The sequence below is a fragment of the Ursus maritimus genome, unplaced genomic scaffold (assembly GCF_017311325.1).
Source record: "Ursus maritimus isolate PB19 unplaced genomic scaffold, ASM1731132v1 scaffold_30, whole genome shotgun sequence".
Lineage (NCBI taxonomy): Eukaryota > Metazoa > Chordata > Mammalia > Carnivora > Ursidae > Ursus > Ursus maritimus.
In genome coordinates this window covers 32061735-32082507 of record NW_024425564.1, presented here as the reverse complement: position 1 = coordinate 32082507, position 20773 = coordinate 32061735, and the positions used below count along the sequence as shown (strand labels likewise).

The 20773-nt window shown below is 39.7% G+C and overlaps 1 long non-coding RNA gene across 2 annotated transcripts in view; it reads right to left on the bottom strand.

The window, feature by feature from the left end:
- Nucleotides 1-1678: 1678 nt before the first annotated feature.
- LOC103678374 overlaps nucleotides 1679-20773 on the bottom strand; it is a 289850-nt gene continuing 270755 nt past the window's right edge. The window contains exons 3-7 of one of the 2 annotated variants that reach the window (XR_572667.2): nucleotides 13003-13063; nucleotides 3628-3727; nucleotides 3032-3137; nucleotides 2449-2609; nucleotides 1679-2214 (exon numbers count right to left, since the gene is read on the bottom strand). This is a non-coding gene — a long non-coding RNA (uncharacterized LOC103678374). Of the gene's footprint in view, nucleotides 2215-2448; nucleotides 3138-3627; nucleotides 3728-13002; nucleotides 13064-20773 lie in introns of both variants that reach the window. The other variant, XR_572666.2, reaches the window with a different exon arrangement.

The following is a 20773-nucleotide window of genomic DNA, read 5'->3' as shown; positions in this document are numbered from 1 at the left end:
ACCACCCAGGTGCCCCAGATATTTAATCTCAATGACTGTTTTCTCCTCATTTCCACTTATAAGAACATCAGCTGAATGACTTTCTCATTTACATACATTTATTTATTTATTTATTTACTTACTTATTTATGGGGGGGTGGAGGGGCAGAGGGAGAGGGAGAGAGAGAATCTTAAGCAGGTTCCATGCCCAGGGCAAAGCTGGACACGGGTCTCAATCTTACAACTGAGATCATGACCTGAGCTGAAATCAAGAGTTGGATGCTTAACCAATTAAGTCACCCAGGAGCCCTAAAAATATAGGATTTTCTAATCTAATTTCCTTGTACAGGTAAGAAAACTTAGGCCTAGAGAAGATGAGTTTCCCAGATCAAAGGGCAGTTACATTAGAACTCAGAGTAGAGCCCAGTGTCTGGCCCTGGAGTCAAGTTGCTACGTCTCTGCCGCCCCATCCTGCTCTTGCACATGGATTCCCATGATACATAATTTCTGTGTAGGATTCCCAGGACATGACCACCCAGACTTCTGCTGGCAGTTTATGCCCCCACTGGCCTGTGCGGTGTTTCTCTCTGGCTTGGAGATCTCAGTTCACTTGTCAAGACATCTGTGCATACCATAGGGCTGGGCCAATAAACTCTTCCCTCTGGAGAGCCTTGCATCGAAAGGATCTGTAACACAGCATGCAGCAGGACATAGCAGGCAGGGCCAAGCATGGTCTTTATGTATTTTTTATTACGTTCCATTAGCCAACATATAGTACATCATTAGTTTTTGATGTAGTGTTCAATGGTTCATTAGTTGCGTATAACAGTGCTCAACACAACTACGTGCCCTCCTTAATACCCATCACCCTGTTACCCCATCCCCCCACACCCCTCCCCTCTGAAACCCTCAGTTTCTTTCCCAGAGTCCAGAGTCTCTCATGGTTTGTCTCCCTCTCTGATTTCTTCCCATTCAGTTTTCCCTCCCTTCCCCTATGGTCCTCCATGCTATTCCTTATGTTCCATGTATGAGTGAAACCATTTGATAATTGTCTCTCTCTGCTTGACTTATTTGACTTAGCATAATCCCCTTCAGTTCCATCCATGTCGATGCAAATGGTGGGTATTCATCCTTTCTGATGGCTGAGTAGTAATCCATTGTATATATGAACCACATCTTTATCCATTCATCTGTTTGAAGGACTTCTCAGCTCCTTCCATGGTTTGGCCATTGTGGACCTTAGCATGGACTTTAGAATCTGATAGCATGGCTGTCATCCTGCTTCTGTTCATATGATTTACCTAAGTGCCACCCTTTCTTAAGCCTTCTGAACTTCAGCTTCCTCATCTTTACAAGGGGAGACATCATAGCTACTATACATTGTTGGGATGGGGACCGAGTAAGATAATGCATGAATTGTATTTATCACATGCAAGATGATGAGTAATTCATAGCAGTTTGCTACTGCTGTCCTTAAACTGTGGCCAAAAGTTTGCACTAGGTTTTCTGCGTTGTCATTTTCTTTGGCTGCTGTTATGAGAATATATCTTTTCCAGGGGTGCCTGGGTGGCTCAGTTGGTTAGGCGTCTGACTTTGATTTCAGCTCAGGTCATGATCTAGGTTGGGCTTATGGGATCAAGCCCCGTGTTGGGCTCCACACTCAGCAAGAAGTTTTCTTGTCCTTCTCCCTCTGCCCCTACCCCCAGCTCGCACACACACTCTCTCTCAAATAAATAAATAAAATCTTTAAAAAGAGAGAGAGAGAAAACATCCTCTACAGAACATGAAAAAACAATCTACTGGGAGCATATTGGGAACAATAAATTCCTGATAAATCATCTTCACACAAGCAGAATGATTGCAATAGACAAGTGATGTTAAGGGGAATAGAAAAGCATTCTTTCTGTATGTTGTTTCCACCCCAGAATTCTATTTTTCTTTTTTCTTTTACTCTAGTAGTTCAGTAGGCTAGATCCAGCTCACCTCCACTCCTGTATTAGTCAGGGTTCTCCAAAGAAACAGAAGTCAGTCAGAGACTGACTTGTCCAAAGTAACGCAGTTCCTCATCCATACTGAGCGCCCTATGGTGCTGACGGCAACCCAAGGCGCAAGACCTGCATGATGACCAAGAGCCACAGGCTGAGGTTAGGATTGATGGACTTCACAACAACCCAGGAGGACTTGCAGGTTCTTTTTTTGGTTATCAGATTAAGTAATTCTTCTCCATATGTGTCCCTATTTGGAAAATAAGAATTAATTACTGCATTCCAAAACAAATTATCACAAAATCCAAGTTCACCGACACAAAAACATCAAGTCTACAGGTACAAAGAAAAAGTCCTCTTGCAGGAGCAAAATTTAGAGAGAGGAGTCCACAAGATTACACCCACTTTTTATTTTATTGAAGAGTAGATATACAATACTGCATTAGATTCAGGTGTACAACATAGGGATGCCATATTTACATACTTGATGAAAAGAACAAGACCACGTCCACTTCTGACAGCAACTGCAAGTTCAATTGTTGGGTTCCATAATTAGCTAGAAGGCCTTCAGTTACACTTCAGCCATACTGTTATACTGCTTGTTAGAATTATCGCAGTTGAGAGATACAGATGAAAATCAGACAACTGGAAGGCGATATAGAGCAGAGTTAAAGAAAGTATGAAATGTGGAGCTTCTGGCTGTCCTCTCCCCAGGGAGTCATGATCCACTTTACTTTCCCAGCACTGATGTGTGACAATATGCATAGAGTGTTTCTAAGCAGTGGAGCTCACTCAAGCCTCACTGTCCAGAGATTTCACTGGGGCTCCGTCACCTAGGTATGACTGACTGCCCAGACAGCTGATCTCAGTCTCCAGCCCCTCCGGCTCATGCATGATGCAAACCCCACCATAAATCACATTGTTGGTGTGGCCCAAAGCTTTCCCTCCAAATGGCGTTGTTGCCATCTGGCTGGCCGAAGGCCTCCAGGTAAACAGAAACACTTCTCTCAGTGTCAACTTTTTGACAACTTTTCTAAGACAAAACGTTCTAAGGGCTTAGAGATTACCTCCCAGGAAACAAGGTCAGAGGCCAGACTTCTCTCTGGGGAAGGCTGAGTTCTTCACTCCGCAGCTGGCTAGTTGGCTTTGCCTGAGGTTGCTCCCCTATCATAACTTCACAAAAAGAAAATCCGTAAGCGTGCCTATCCGTGAAACAAATGTTTCTTAAGCGTTTATTTTGTTCTGGTCTTCTCTGCAATGTCTTCCTGACATTGTCTCTATTAATCCTCACTGCAGCCCTCTGCGGTGGGCACTCTTTTAATGGCACTTTCAAGATGAGGGAACTGAGGGTTGCCTCAAATTGCAGAGCCCGTGAGTGGCGATGACGTAATAAACAGGAGGCATGTGAGTCCAGAGGGATAATGAGAGGCTGTAAGAGTTCATGCTAATTCTCACCATACTGCAAACATACTGCCTTTTCCATGGGAAGTAGATCTCCACAGGCATTTGCACAGCCAAAAAAGGCAAGGCCACTGAATGGAAATTGTCCAGTACTGCCTTTCTGTTCCACGATATATGTGAATTCAGATGGCCACAATAAGTGACTCGTCTTGCTACACATTTAACAGAAAGAAATAGAAGACAAAAGGACATGAAGACTTACCATGAGCTCATGGTGCCTTGATCAAAGAAGGCTTCGTTGACAACAGTATTTCGAATGGTCTTTTTGTCTGGCATCCCAGAGATCTGCACACCCTGGGGCACTGCACAATGATAAGATTCTGGGTGAGTGAAAGGCATGCCTTTCTTCATAAAACAGGATAAGGGCAATTCTGAAAGAGGAGTTAGGAAGACCAATGTTTGAGTCTTCCAAAATACATGCCTTGTCAGAGGGAAAAATTTAGAAAAGAGAACACAGGGATGTTGGGAGCCTGAAAATGGTTTCCCTAAAACAGTCCATGTGAGCATGTGCCATGTGAATCTTCATGTACCCCAGGATGCCTTGATTTGGTACCAACTCGTCTGAATGATCCCATTTCGTTAATTTTAAATTTGGAGGTAAAGTTTCCATTAACTTGCTGTCTGACCAATGGTGTTGATATTTCATAAATAAATTGGGACTGGAGTCCTGAAAACAGACTGAACATATGAGGAATTTAATGTGAAATCCAGCCGGAGAGAGTCTGACCAGACATGGGGAGAGGGGAGCCTTCATTTTTCTGAGGAATTTTGATTGAAGAGATGTGGCCCCATGGGTGCTGTGAGAAACAGGCCCCGCCCCAACCCAGGACAGGGCAAACAGTGCAGTCTACCGTCAAGTAGCATGACGGACGAGTGTTTCTACCCATGGCCATCCTTCCATGACACAGTGAGATCTCCAGGGGGGCCAGTGGTTCCCGGCATAGCTGTCGAGGAGCAACACAGGCCAGTTCCAGGCAGCAAAAGGTGCTCTTAGTGGAAGAACGTGGGTCGGCCCCCTCTTAGACCTGTTTCTGTCTGAGTAGAAAATTCCTGGGAAAGGAGGCAAGGAGCTTGAGCTCCTTCCGGAGAGCAAGATGGTGAGCATGAGCGATGGAAGGACTTTGTGGGTCTGGAGCCATTTTTAGGACCATTTTGTACCTCCACATCCCTCTGGTGGGTGGTCTTGAAAACATCAGTTACAACGGTGATTTTAAAGAAATATAAAATACAGATGTTCTCCCATTTTACTGCCTGTAAATTTTATAAACAGGTAATTGTGAAATTTAATATGTAAAACTGCCTCACTCAGAGGATTGTTTTATAGTGATTAGAAACTAAATGATCTTTAAAGAAATTTGGCCAAAACACTGTCAGAGCCTCATTGTACCTACACTCTACAAATACTCCGGCTTTCTGTTTTTAATAGAATTAGAACGGCATCAAATCCACACCAGTATAATGAGTTGAAAAGTGAAAAGCTTAGTTACGTACCTAGTTGCACAATTCCTATAAAAACAAAGGAAAATATTCTAGGTTTGGGGGGCATTGGCTTTGGTTTGGTGCTGCCTTGGCCCACAGGACTGACAGAGCTCTTTGACTATTCGGTTTTGTGTCCCTGTTGTCTACACCCCCTCATAGATCATAGTCCTTCGTGTTTAGGGCTTGTACGGTCCAGAAGATGCACACGGACCCTCTCCTGGCACTGGTGCATGAGGTAACTTTTCCAACTTCTCCAACTTTTCATTTAGAGGGGGAGGCGTACTCCCCACTTATAGGATGGGAAGTTTCCATATCACAGGGAACCCCAGCATCAGCAGGTACCGCTCAAATAAAGTGGAAAAGAAAACCAAAAAGAAGGTTGACTCTCAGCACTTTCCTCAAAGGGAGGGGTGTATGTTCAGCGTCCTTATTATTGGCACCTATAATTAATACCTGGCCAAAGTACATTTCTAGTAACACGTGGAAGGGCACGGTAGAAGAGGGTGGGAACACAGGCCTGAAGGTCACGGGTAAGGGCACTGGGAAGGGAGGGTAGGTGTGTTTCAGGCTCTACTTGGGAGAATTTGCCTTTGTTTCCAATTCATGGCCTCCTTTAGTCATGACATAGCATAAATAGAAGACGGAGCTTTAAAAAAAAATAAATAAAGAAGGCAGGATGGTTTTGTTTCTGGAAATGCCTTGAACAAAGCATGTGTTTCTGTTTAATACTGGATAAGCTCCAATTGATGTCTAGATCCTTGTCAAAATGTTTACTTTTCTGTGGGATTTTTTTTTTCCAGTGGGGCATTATGAAGCCACGGCTATCGCGCTAGGCTTCAAAGTTGCGGCCAGCTGCCCTTGCAAAACCATTGTCGTACCCGCTGCCCCATCCCCGTTCAGACTAAATCTTCCTTTAAAAAACAAAAAAATCATTTGGGGACTGAAAAAGATCAATCTCGGTACAAAACCAGAAGAAGCTGATGAAGAGTTGAAGGAAATTCACCAAAACAACTACTGAGACAACAAATATTGAAAACGTGAACGTTTGTTTTCATTGGGATACACTGCGTGATTTTTTGGTGTCATGTACAACAACAAAAATAGCTTGTTTTATTTTTAAGCAGTTGTGAACTCCTGACTTGAGTATGCACAGCCCCTGCAGGGGGAAGTTCAAAAATGAAAAACGTTACCCTGTGCTATCTGGGCTATTTTATTCAATGCCACAGGCCTGTAGAAGGTAAAACACATATGCCCTGAATTATAAATATGTCAAGACAATAAAGGAATAAACCTGAACAGTTTTATCTTACATTTTCCCTAGAAAACTTAGCCCTTAATAAAAGCCACATACTATGATGCAAGAGACTATGGAACAAATACGGAAAAAAAAAAAAGGGTAGATAACAGCTCTTTAGTTACAAAGATAAAAGAATTTTGTAAAAATAAGTGAAAACTAAAGCTTCTGAGAGTCACTGTAAAAGGATCCGATTTCTCCCTTTCCAATCTTTAAAATCCTTTAGATCAATTTCTTTCAACTTCTGGGTAAAAGACCCACTTTTCCAGTCCCCGGCGGAGTGCTGAAATTGGATCTCCAAGTTCTGGGCTTTCGTCTTGCCCCTCTCCCTCCTTTTGACTGCAGGTTTGTGAGTTAGTGTTTGAGGCTTTAAAAACCATCCCCAATGGTAGTGGCTTAAGACAACAATTGATTATTAATTCATGATTCTGAGGGTTTTCTGGCTGATTCTACCCCTTGGCTGTCTTGCTTGAGCTGGTAGAGCGAGGCTGACCTCATCCACACGGCTGAGGCCTCAGCCCAGCCTCGAGGAGGCCTATCCAGGCTGCACCTGGTGTCAAAAAGATTCCCAGCAGGAAGAAAGGAAAAGAGCATTGCACAAGCACCCGTCCAGCCTGTGTGTGTACCGTGTTTGCTATTGTTCCACTGGCCAAAAACAATATGAGTCAGTACGGTTAGAGCGGGTATAGACGACACAAGGGAATCTATACAGGGACGTGTGAACGATGTGAGGAGCGTGACTGTAACAATTTGTCATTCTAGGCTAATCAATTCACCTGCCTGGGACTCATTGTCTTCACCTCTAAATTGGAAAACATAGTAATTTGCACTACTTTTAAAAACTGGAGAATTAAATAAGAAAATATACATGGAAACGTTTGAAAAATGAAGAGAACTCTATAAGTTGCAAAATATTATTTTGGCAGAGAAATCTGTATTGTTCTAGGTAATCCCCCCACCCCACTAAGTGTGTTTTTAGGTTTTTACATATGTCCCAACCACTTTTAAATAAATTCAACCCAATACAAAATAACTTAATTTTTTTTTTTTGTATTTTAAAACCAAATCATGATTTCTTTTTAAGATCTTATTTGTAAGTCATCTCTACCCCCAATGTGGGGCTCAAACTCACAACGCCAAGAGCAAGAGTCACACACTCTACCAACTGAGCCAGTGAGGCACCCCCCATTCACTACTTTTTTTAACTGAATTTTTAAAACATTGAATTCAGACACCAGAGTTATCTTCAGCAGAAAAAAATCTGATGTCATCTAATTTAATGTTTACAGAAGTAAGACTCTGTCTACACAATGCCAAAGTATCTGGTCAATTTAACAAAGTTGGTTTTTATAAGGCATCTGGAAGTTTCATCTACCTAACACCAGTGACTGTGAATCTCTGCTGTGCAATTGGACTGTTTTATTTCATTTTGTTTTTTTTTTTTATAGGGTGCTACAGCTGCCTGCTTAAGAGCTTTCATTATTCTACAATATGCCCTGAGATTAAAATGCCTTTCGCTGAGAAAAGACATTTTATCTGCCACACCCAATGAATCTCCTCTACATTTAAGTCCCTCTAGCAAAATAAATGAAGCGTACTTAGAACAAACAAGAGACCAAATAGAGCAAACAGTATTTTGAGTCACAACTGCCACAGAAAGGTGGGGTGTTTTCTCCTCCTCTTCCCCTCCTATGTTTAAAGCATGGGAAACGAGAGCTTGCTGAAACATCATAGTAGCATTCCATTAGCATCGTCACCTTAAATTAATGAGAAAGGAGCTGGAACAGCAATGCTGATTAGTCCCAAGTAGAGTTTAGAACTCTAATTTTATAATTTGGTCCCCAAGTTCAAAGGAGAACGAAGAGGTTTGGCATGATGTTTATATTTGGGGCTTTAATTTTTTTTTTAACTTTTACTTACTCATATGTCACGAAATTTTAATTTATTAATGCCCACTGTCTCCAGGAAGTTGAAGCTTTACAGAAAAAGTTTTGTGTGGGGTACCTGGGTGGCTCAGTCGGTTAAGCATCTGCCCCATGATCTTAGGGTCCTGGGATCAAGCCCTGCATCCGGCTCCCTGCTCAGCGGGCAGTCTGCTTCTCCCTTTCCCTCTGCCCCTTCCCCCAGCTCATCCTCTCCCTCTCTCTCCTCCCTCTCTCGCAAATAAACAAAATCTTTAATAATAATAATAATAATAATAATAATAATAATAATATGGTGACTGTTCATTAAGGGACAACTGGAGCAGTTCTCACCTTAGCACCTAACACTATCCAGCGCAGACAACTTCTTATCACTTTTTGTTCTCCCTTTTTTCCTCCGGTCCCTGTTTGACCCATTTCTCTTCAGCTTTTTTTTTTTTTTCTATTTTATTTCCCAATGATGTCATTAGCTGCCGCAGGATTTCTTAGCAAACATTTGGTTTATTGTAAACTTGAGTCATGTTCGATGATGACGAGTACTTTGAGATAACGTACAGTGTTATATTAGTTTCAGGTATTAATGCGGTGTTCACACAACAGGTGCACTCCTTAATCCCCATCGCTTATTTCTACCCGTCCCTCTACCCACCTCCCCTCTGGTGACTGACCATCAGTGTGTTCTCTATAGTGAAGAGTTTGTTTCTTGGTTTGTCTCTCTCTCTTTTTTTCCCCCTTTGCTGGTTTGTTTCTTAAATTCCACGTAGGAATGCAATCATATGGTATTTGTTTTTCTCTGACTGGCCTATTTAAAAGAAAACACTCTTGAAATAGGATTATCCTATGGCTATATAGCTCTTTACCTACAACTTTTTGCCTTGACGGAGAGTTTTAGCTAGGAATTTGCTGGGCCTCACTCATGGGTATGAAGTTTAATATTTAGGAAACATAAGCACTCTAACGTCACATATATAGACTAAGTCAGTACATAGGAGTTATAATAAAGCGTAAGCACAGCACAATTACAAGGCCCCACATAATCACCATACTTTAATTTGTTGATATTACCAGCATCTAATAGGTTATGCTTATATTTTTGAATCACCACAAGATTAGAAGTGCTCGCAACAATCAAATTTGGAGAGAAAAAAAGATTTAATTCTGTCTAATACAATTTTGGCTCAAGTATATAATTCCTGGCATTCTAATTCTTTGAAAATGAGTAACACTGCTAATCAATAATTCATTCACAACCACATTATAAACTGAGAAGTGTAATTCTTCTGGTTTAACTTTTTGATCCTACGCAGTAAAATTAGATTACACTAATTACGGTCAGAGACAAGTGACCATTATATTTTTAAGTCACAATCTCCTTCTATTCCCTAAATTCAGCTGCATCTTCCATATCCAACCACCTCGAAGCAACCTATTTATGAGCCATAAGGAACTTGGGCTCCATCCTCAGACCTGGCAATGGAGCTTCTGCCCTAGACGTTGCTGTAGAAAGCCCCACAATGCCTCACTTTCCTAGGACAAAAGGAATGTTCTTGCCCAGGGCCTATGCCTTCATCCTTCAAGACCTGGAACCCTAGGATTTCCTGCATCAAGGGCTCTATACCCTTTTCCAAGGCCAGGGTAGGGAAGTTGGTCTTTAGGGCAGATGGGCAGCAGGGTGTTCATGCTTTATGCATCTTCCCAGAAGGCCACCCGTAGGAGGAATAAACCTAAAGATAGGAAGATACAGGGTGTGGCCCAGAGGCTAGGCCTCCACTATTGCCCTCACCTGCCCCTCCTCCCCAGAACACAGAGGGAACCTACAGAATTTATCACTTTTCCCAAACCTTCAGTGCCCTTTTGGGTTTAACGTCTTTGCATATGCTCTTCTCCAAATCTGGATTTCTCTCCCCTTTTCACTCCTGGAGAGGTCTCCAAAAGATCCAATTCCACTTCCTTTTTGAAAATTCTCATAACTTCTCTGGACAGATTGGTTGTCTTCTCCTTTGGGTTACTGTAGCCTGTTTTACTAATATTTACCATAGAAATTAACACATCTGGCTATAATTATTTATTCACATATTTGCCTCCTTCTCATGAAAAATTTAAGGCCAGCAAGACTTACATTCAAATAGTGATGCTTCATAAATATTTAATAAATAAGTGTTGAATTAAATGCACTAAACACATAGTGTATTCATACACTGGTTATCAAGCTCATTTCTCATGCTAAAATTCTTCAGGCTATGTCTTAGTATAGTATTACATTTTTATTAATGTAAAGGAGTAGAATGTTAAACTCAAAATTAGTTATTTTCCAAATGTGGATAATTCCAAAAATTCCATCTATAGAAACAAACTTTTGATCTATAATGTAGTCCGCAATAAAAACTGTTGATTAGGGGTGCCTGGGTGGCTCAGTCAGTTAAGGGTCTGACTCTCACTTCAACTCAGATCATGATCTCAGGGTCATGAGATCGAGCCCCATGTCAGGTCTGCTCTGGGCATGGAGTCTGCTTAAGATTCTCTCTCCCTCTCCCCTTCTCTCCCCATCTTCTCTCAAACAAACAAACAAAAATTGTTGATATGCTTAGCATGGCTTTAAATGGAGAGAGATGCTCACAATAAAAAATATAGCCAAGGAAATACATCATATTCATATGTTGGATGCATCCATCAAATCAGCTGTGACGAAGCACATTCAAGTCAAACTAGAATGTCCCATCCTAGAGAAATAAATTCAAGTTGATATAGTTACTGTAAACTGCTCCCCTGCCATGCACAGAAATGGGAAATATTACCAGAGGAATCTCGCGAGGTTCAGGATAGTCTAGAAACTTGCCCAAGGGGGCGCCTGGGTGGCACAGCGGTTAAGCGTCTGCCTTCGGCTCAGGGCGTGATCCTGGCGTTATGGGATCGAGCCCCACATCAGGCTCCTCTGCTATGAGCCTGCTTCTTCCTCTCCCACTCCCCCTGCTTGTGTTCCCTCTCTTACTGGCTGTCTCTATCCTGTCAAATAAATAAATAAAATCTTTAAAAAAAAAAAAAGAAAGAAACTTGCCCAAGATCACAATGGGAGTGAAACTATGATAGTCTTGGAGGCAGAAAGATTAAAATTTGGGAGCCACTGAAATATGCATGGTAAATGGGCAACTGGAGCCATAGGGGAAATGCTGGTGAGGAGCAGCTGGTCAGGTAGAAGGACAGAAGAACGTTGAAGGGGCTGGACAAACAGAGGAGCTGATGCAGGAGTTGGAGAAGGTGGCATCAGAAAAGTTGGAGAAGAAAAAAGAACAGGAATGTTCCAGAAACCAAAAGAGGGAGAACTGCATGAACGCAGCTCAACATTACCAGACTTTCTACACACATCCCACAGTGGACCGCAAATAGGTCCTCACATGCGTTTAGAAGGTCTCTGTCAGAAATTCACATCCAGACCAAAGCCAGATTTGATGAGCTGGTGAATGAATGTAGGAGTAAAGAAAGGAATCTTTTAGGAGGCATTGAAAGGAAACGCAAACACAAGGTAGAAGTTTGAAAGATAAGTTCCAAAGTTGTTCTTAACAGTGTGTATTTTCAACTGTCATGGAAGCAGAAGATAGTCAACTAAAGCAATTTTTAATATGGTATAGTTTTATTTGCTAAAGCCGCTGGCTTCCTAAATTTATACAGCAGAATCTTGGTAGTTCTAGACTCTTCATATTCAGTGTTTGGTCAGCTCCGTTAGCATTTCCTGGGAGGTAGTTAAAACTACAAAATCTCAGACCCCACCCCAGAATCTGTCTTTTAACAAAAACTGCCAGTGATTTAAATGCATTTTGAAGTTTAAAAACCATAACTCTAGATTCTACTGTCGATAACCCAAGAGAAATCTTATCTGCTAGAGTTTAAAATTTTTTCAATTTACTCTGTATACACACCAGAGCCACATCTAATTTATTTGTAAATATCAGCATTGCTCTTTTTCAAATCCTGTAATTAACTACTTTCAAGTTATACCGTCTACCTCGAGCAATGAACATTTTACTCTTAAATTGGAATGCAGTCACATCCATACGTTGAGATTGTATAGATTCACCTGGGTGTGGCCCTTCCTGCAGGTGCAGTGTTTTTTACCCTTCTCCAATTCAAGCCATTATCCACTTTCCAAAGGCAAATATTTTACGGATTTCTCTCAATGATGATGCTTCTTTTCCTCAAACCTATCCCAGTTTACGTCATAGACACATTGTAGCAGAATAAATAAAGGGCTTCACGGGGTTCGTTTTATATGGGATGTAGCCGAAGTCATAACAGCAGAGAAGGAGAAATGATCTGAAGACCAGGGAGAGGATGCCATAAAAGGAAATCACACACAGAAACAATCCCTGTCTGCATGATTCCAATATACACAAATTTCAGTTATCATGGTTTAGTGAAATACTACCAGTCTCCAACAACAGGGTTCAAATTTCAGTTACTGCAATATATCAAATGTGAGTAATCACTTGAAGTATAAACTTTGTTGCTAGCTCTTCAGTCCACAAATCTCTATGCAAAACATAGACATGCACCCTATCCCGCGACCAACCATGGCACTTCTGTCAAAGTCTGTTGGTGATTGATCACTGTACATCTGTTATTCTGTGCACGTACAGACAGAAAAGCATGTCGTTCCATTGCTCCCTGTATCCCAGTGAAAATCCCATTTAACATTCTACAAAAAAAGGACAATCGAGAGGGAAATGGCCCAACAAAGATGAAAGTAGAGCAAAGACATGAAAAGCGCTAACACTGGAAGTTAAATTGGAATCTTTCATGCATGGCCGACCATGGGAACGTTGAGCCTGCTACCATTTGAGAGATTCCAGACATATGACCAATAAAAACGTAGTGAACCAGGACTTACCAACAAACATGAGGAAACTAGTTGTGATGAAAGGATCGAGTTGTCATAGAGGAAGTGACATCTGTAAAACATAAATTTCACAGTAAAAGAACACTCAGTGATATTTCATGACATCAAAAGCACAAAGGATGAAATGTCAGAAGGTGATCCAAACTTAGAAAGAAGTATGGCAATTTGCCATGGCCAAGAAGACCTTGATTCCATAAGTTACATGATGAGAAAGCAAGCATGGTTCAAACTACTCTTGACAAGCTTTTATAAAGGAACAAAGCACTTTAATTCTCCAAATTTTTGTTTCAAATTATAAAATACTAAATAGAGTTTTATTGCTTTTTTCATTTCCCTATACATTTATGACTGAAAGTAAGAAAGTTTTTAATGTTTCAGCAAAAAATTAGTAATGGTCACTGATAAAACACAATTTTTCCGATTGATTATTAAAACTCCTTTGTGTATTTTCAGTTTGCAAGGTCATTTTTACAATCCCTCACTACTGTGCAGAGGATTGTCAGTAGAGATGATAGATAGATAGATAGATAGATAGATAGATAGATAGATAAGATAGATAGAGAAGTGGAAGTAGAGATAACAGATAGAGATATCTAAAGAGAAGAAAACCGTCAAAATGAATTCGGACATACGGTAACCTCTTGAACTATCTTTTTTTGAGGCTTTTAAGTGCCAACCAAGGTCAATAAAGAGAATGCTTGCAGTAAAGAAGCATGCTTACATATATACATGCACTGCATATCTAATTATGATATTAACATGTATAAAACATGAAGATTTGGGGGTGGTTGGCTGGCTCAGTCAATGGAGCATGTGACTGTTTATCTTGGGGTTGTGTGTTCAGCACCATATTGGGTGTAGAGATTGCTTAAAAAACAAAAACCACACACACACAAAAACAAACCAAAACATGCAGATATTGAGTATGGATTTATCTTTTAACTTAGGAACTGATTTACAAGGGACAATTTCATGAGAGTTCTGCCAGCAGCTCTTTGTATATATTGAGGGAGACTCCTTTGCAAGTGTTACTTCACTACACGTGATAAACATAATCCTAATTTTATATACATTCTAGTTTTCTAAGTTAAATTATACTCAGACCCATAAGAGAAAACTTCTAAGAACAGAGTATCACTATTTCACCTATAAATTTAAAAGCCTACATAAAAATATATAACCATTTTTATATAAATTTCCATTGGATCTATAATATTTTATATAAAGTAAGTAAAAATAGGAGGTTGGTCTTATTGACTGTTCTTAATCTGTAAGGCACAGAGTGTGTAAATGCATAAGAACATGAAAATAAAGATATTACTTGGCAGAGATTATCAAATTATAATGGAAAATTATAATCTAATCATAATGTGAAAACAATTCCTAGAAAAAGGTAGAAAACAATAATATATGTATGCTAAAGGTGAAGGAATGCAATTAGTTTAACAATGAAAAAAACTATCCTTTAACCATTAGTTACCTTTTTTTTAAAGATTTTATTTATTTATTTCAGAGTGAGAGCCTGTGCATGTGCACACGAGTGGGGGAAGGGCAGAGGAAGAGGGAGAAGTAGACTCCCCACTGAGCAGGGAGCCCAGCCAGCGGCTCTATCTCAGGACCCCAGGATCATGACCTGAGCAGAAGGCAGACACTTAACCAACTGAGCCACCCAGGCGCTCCATTAGTTACTTTTCCATATAAAATTCATATTTGTTTTGCAGAGTTTCTCAACTGTTAAGAAACTGGCAGTTTCTCAATGGCTTTTCATTCCATAAGATAGAGTTGCTATTGGAAAGCCTTGCATCTAGGTGGGCCATATGACTAGTTCTCACCAGTTGATTTATGAGAGAAAATTGATTTTATTACTTTCAGGTCAAGGTGGTGAAGAGGCCAGTGCAACTTAACCCTTCAGGCAGCCGGAAGCAGGACTTCCAGGATTTGGACCATAGCAGAATCACAAGACAGAAGAGCCTGGATCTTCATCACAAAGAGAAAAGCTGCCTGACAACTGGGAACACCCACATTAGCATATAAATGAACAAAAATATTTATCACTTTTTTACACCACACACAAAAATAAATTCAAAATGGATTGAATGTCTAAATGTGAAACCTGAAACTATAAAAATCCTAGAAGAGAACACAGGCAGTAACCTCTTTCACATCGGCCATAAAAACTTTTTTCTAGATATGTCTCCTGAAGCAAGGGAAACAAAAGCAAAAATAAACTACTGGCACAACATCAAAATAAAAAGCTTCTGCACAGTGAAGAAAACAATCAACAAAACTAAAAGGCAACCTACAGAATGGGAGAAGATATTTGCACATGACATATCCAATAAACAGTTAGTATCCAAAATATACAAAGAACTTACAAAACTCCACACCCAAAAAACCCAAATAATTCCATTTAAAAATGGGCAGAAGACATGAACAGACATTTCTCTAAAGAAGACATACAGACACATGAAAAGACACTCAATATCACTAATCATCAGGGAGATGCAAATCAAAACTACAATAACATATCACCTCATACCTGTCAGAATGGCTAAAATCCACAACACAAGAAACAATGAGTGTTGGCGAGGATGTGGAGAAAAAGGAACCCTCATGCACTGTTGATGGGAATGCAAACTGGTACAACCACTGTCAAAAAGAGTATGGAGGTTGCTCAGAAAGTTAAAAGTAGAGCTACCCTATGACTTAGCAATTGTACTACTGGGTGTTTACCCAAAAATACAAAACCACAAATTCAAAGGGATGCATGCATTATTTACAAGAGCCAAGATATGGAAGTAGCCCAAGTGCCCATCGATTGATGAATGGATAAAGAAGTGGTATACATACACAATGGAATATAATTCAGCCCCCCCCCAAAAAAAGAATATAATCTTGCCATTTGCAATGAATGGATGGAGCTAGAGAGTAAAATGTTAACCAAAGTCAGTCTAAGAAAGACAAATACCACATGATTTCACTCATATGTGTCATTTAAGAAACAAAAGAAATGTGCAAAACAAAAAAGAGAGAAGGAGACAAGTCAAGAAACTGACTCTTGACTATAGAGAACAAACTGGTGGTTACCAGAGGGGAGAAGGGTGAGGGGATGAAATAGGTGATGGGGATTAAGGAGTGTACTTGTGATGAGCACTGGGTGACGTATGGAAGTTCCAAATCACTATAATCTAAAACTTAAAAAGCCAAAAAACCCACTCATTATAACTGAAATGGTGGGGTTTGTTTATTACTATGTCTAATAATATCTATAAAAGAATATTGTTCCTTAGGTACCATAACCACATACTTTCTAACCCAGTGCTATATGATAAAATGTTCTACAATGATGGAAATATTTCTGCGCTGTCCAATATGGCATCCACAAAACACCTGTGGACATTGAAGGAATAAACTGTTATTTATTTAACTTTAATTAAGCTTAAATGTTAATAACCATGTGTGGTTAATGACTACCATAATGGGAAGCTCAGTCCTCATCTTTAGTAATACCATTCCAATTTTCAACAGGATATAACACAGCTTTCGCATACCTTCCTATCTACTAGTAGTCCGTGTTCCTGAATCTTGAAAAGTTGACAAAAATAAAGGTAAATTTTGGTTCATTATATTTTTTTTTCTAAAAAGAAAGAGGATAATTAACAACTATCTACATCTATTATCTCCAAAACATATTTTATTTTTCCTTCAGAAGCACATTTGAAGGTAATATTGACCGTTGATCACCCCTGGGGCAGAGGGCAGGGGAGTTGTCAAAAAGTCTGGAGAATCATAATCTTTGCTACACAGGGTCAACTCCTGCCTGTTGGATAAATATCGCAACCAATACTCTCTTCCTTTTCCCTCATTTTGTCAATAAAATTTCTCAAGCCACCGAGTTATCCAGAGCTACAATGACATGGATTCTAACGTCAATTAACGTAAATGAAATACGAATATGAGGGTTCCTAGAAATGCACATGGCCAAAATCTCTCTCTACTTTTTACAGTATTTCCATAACCACTTGGAGTACCTGTATGATCGTGTGGTATAAACTTCAGGACCTCCATTCCCTACAAACCCTTCGCAGTGAAAGCACTGTTGATAGTGGTGTAATTCATGTCATTCACTCTTGTCCACTGTTTGCTTGACCACCATATGCTTTGCACCTGCCCACGCCCCAAAGTCCAGCGCAATGGCAAGCATCATTTGCACCTGGCCTGAGTGCTGGGGCGTGAAACACTTTCTGCACTCTGGCAAAGGTGATTAGTATAGAGAGAAAACTGGAATAAAGCAAATCAAATTTTCTCTAGAGACACAGTATAAAATATCAGTTTTTGAATCAAAGGGTAAGGCAATGAGTAAATTCTGTTGATTTTAATGCTTCGTGATTGTTTACTATTTTTCTCTTGGCAATTTCAGATGTTTAAAAAGAGCATTTATTTTGAAAAATTAGTATTTATCACTGTTTATAAAGATACAGAACAAACAAATCTAACCAAGATACTATCCAAAAAAGGAAAAAGGAAAAAAAAAAAAAAAAAAAAAACAACAGATGCGGCCCTTGTCAATTTTTAATCAGCAAAGCAAAGAGCATCACACTAATAAAACTTAATTAAATCATTAAATATTTAAAATGAATCTCTAACTCTAGCTTATGGGATGAATTCCCTGTAATGTATTTGAAACCCTATTACGAAGTCTATACATAAAGCAAAATCAAATGTAAAACCAAACAATTTAATGTATTCATCCCAATCAAAAATTCCATTTTATGTATCCTCCCAAAATCTAAATCACCTCAGAACACTACATCACCGTTTATATTTCCCTCACATCAGGAACCACATAACACAACACAGTTACAAATACATTGCCCACGAAGTGGCTGTACCTTACAAAATATAACTCATTCATTTTACATGTTTCATTTCATTTCAATAATAAGGTATAATAACATTGTCCAATTTTCAATGAATGTCAGCTTTTTGGTAGAAGATATATATATATTTTAATGACTTCATTTTTTTATATCACTCACAACCAACCACCTATACATGTGTATGTCTTCAATGTCCTTCAGACAAGCACTTCTTACAGTGAGTAGTTATATGTCTTTGTAAGGAGTCAGATTCATGATTACTTTCTTTGGTAAAGATGCACTGTCTTAATGTTAATTATCACATGGATTCGAATACATCTATCAGGTGACTGCATCTCTTATAGAATACTATATATATAGTAAAAGCTTAACATAATGACGCTAGGCTGCCAATGCAGTAAACACCTATAAATACACAAATACATTACAAAAGTCACAAGTACCCCCCTCGCCAAGCAAGGGTGGAAGAGTGGGCATTCACTCATTTGTTGGCAGGCACCCTGAAACTCACAGTAAGGTGGCTTTAGCGGGAAGCAGGAACTATACCCCTTGCTAGACCCAGAACGTTGGTAACTATGGAGATCGTTTCTCCCTCTGAAACTTTCAGGCTCCCTCTGAATGGCAGAAATGCTTCAGACCCCTTAGTGTGGCAGCAGAAACCCAAGCCGTCTACTTCCAAGCCACAGACCTCCCTTCTCTTTGATCTGCCCACCAGTGATCTCTCAGCATCCCATCTGTGGCCCAAATCACAAACTCCACTCATTTTTTTCTGTCTCTCCCTTACAATCATCCAAATCTGCTAATTCTACCAAAACGTCTTTGAACTTCTCCATGCTGTCTTCCTTTCATGACTTCCTGAGCCCAGCCTCCATGACCCTCCATGCTCGTCCTGCAAGGAGCCCCCTGGTCTCTCCCTGGGCTTTCCTTTTGTACATTGCACTATGCTTTAAACCCACTTAAGAGCTTATGTGAATCCTATCTTTTCGCAATCTCCATAATATGTTCGTGGGCTCCCATGCAGAGAAAGCAATGGAAATCTTTGTGAGGAGGGTATCATCTAAGGGCATAGAAGTCTGTTTCAGGGAAATAATCCCACAAACACACCACTTAAAGCAGCTGCCTCACCTTAAAATGAACAATTAAATTACCAAAAAACAAACAAACAAACAAAAAACCTCCAAAAAACCCAACCCTATACACAGTTTTGTTCTCTTTTTTAATTCTTGGCAGACACGGAAATTATACCTAAGGCAATAGTAGCTTAAAATTTCAGATTTACAACCAAAAACTTCCTAGTCTATAGCTAATATGCCAGACTGTGCTTCCCTAACAGATATCTGAGGAAAAAATACCTTTTGCTTTCATATTCTTCCTAAAAATTTCTCTCATTCTACATCTGCTTCAAAGTTCACCATTACCATTTTTTAAGGATACAAACTAAATCCGTGAGCCTGTCACGCAAGTCCTTCACGATCTGCCAGGACAGTATGTGACACACCCCAACCACAGACCCCAGGCTGCAGGCAAAATGGACTATTACGAACATTCGGCTCCCAGCAGCTGTCTGGACAAGCGGACGCTCTCTCATCCATGTTTTTGACCTGCCATTCTATGAATTCTAAAACTGCTCAGTTATTCAGGCATTTGTCAGATTTCACTTCTAGGAAATAAGGAGATGCGCTTAAGGGCCTGGGATTAGATTTTAAAACCAAACAGATCTGTAAAAGAAAGAAGTATTGTCAGAGAAATAGGGGGAAAAAAAAAAAGCCAAGAGGGAAAGTTATGAAATGATGAAACATTCAAGCTGTCATTTCGAAACTTAAAGGGGAATCTGTATCCTCCAGTTTTATAAAAGGAAAACATTGATTTGAAATGTACATTATGTTTGCCTCTTTTCTTTCTTTTTTTTTTTTAAGATTTTCTTTATTTATTTGACAGAGAGACAGCCAGCGAGAGAGGGAACACAAGCAGGGGGAGTGGGAGAGGAAGAAGCAGGCTCATAGCGGAGGAGCCTGATATGGGGCTTGATCCCATAACGCCGGGATCACGCCCTGAGCCGAAGGCAGACGCTTAACGACTGCGCCACCCAGGCGCCCCTACTGTTTGCCTCTTAAACATCTGTACGGAGTTTGATAAAGAAATAAGGGCCTTAGTACCTGCTACAAATGATACTTTAGATTTTTCTCTTATTTTCTTAAATCATTCTTCTTTTGTCTCCAGTAAGGAACTTTCACTATGGTAAAGAAAATATTAATACCTTAATAAACATGACAGAAATTTACTGTCCAAGGTTAACCATTTCAACAAATAACGATTGTGGTTATTGTCTGAGGATACCATTTCAATAAAGTATATTCTTTAAATGTATATAGATAAGGAGTTAAAAAAAAAAGTCTGTACTCTCTTCTTGGGTCTTTTAATTAAGCAAATTGAAATAAACTATTAAAATGTTTTCCAGAAATATTTTTTTTTTCAATAAAAACCCTCTTGGGCTACTTCCTGATATTGTAACATGGAAGATGGGCCTTTAGCTGTCTCAGGCATGCGTGGCTTTCTATATATTTCAGTCAGACTCCAACAAAACCGGCTACTTCTCAAGGGAAAAAACAAAAAACAAGAAACAAAACAAAACCAAACCTTCTATCCCCATATGGCTGAGGGGGGAGGGGATGAGTTTGACTGGCTTATTGAAAAATAATGCTAAAAATAATTAAGTACTTAAAGTGAAAAGAGAAAGGGGGACATATGTCACTGTGTATATGTTATTAATCTGTATTCTAGAAAACAAATTTGGGAATCTGAGTCACTGATAAAATTATTTTTATAATCAAAATAGAGTTAAAAATAAATAATTTAGCTGAAAACTATGGAAGCTTACTGTA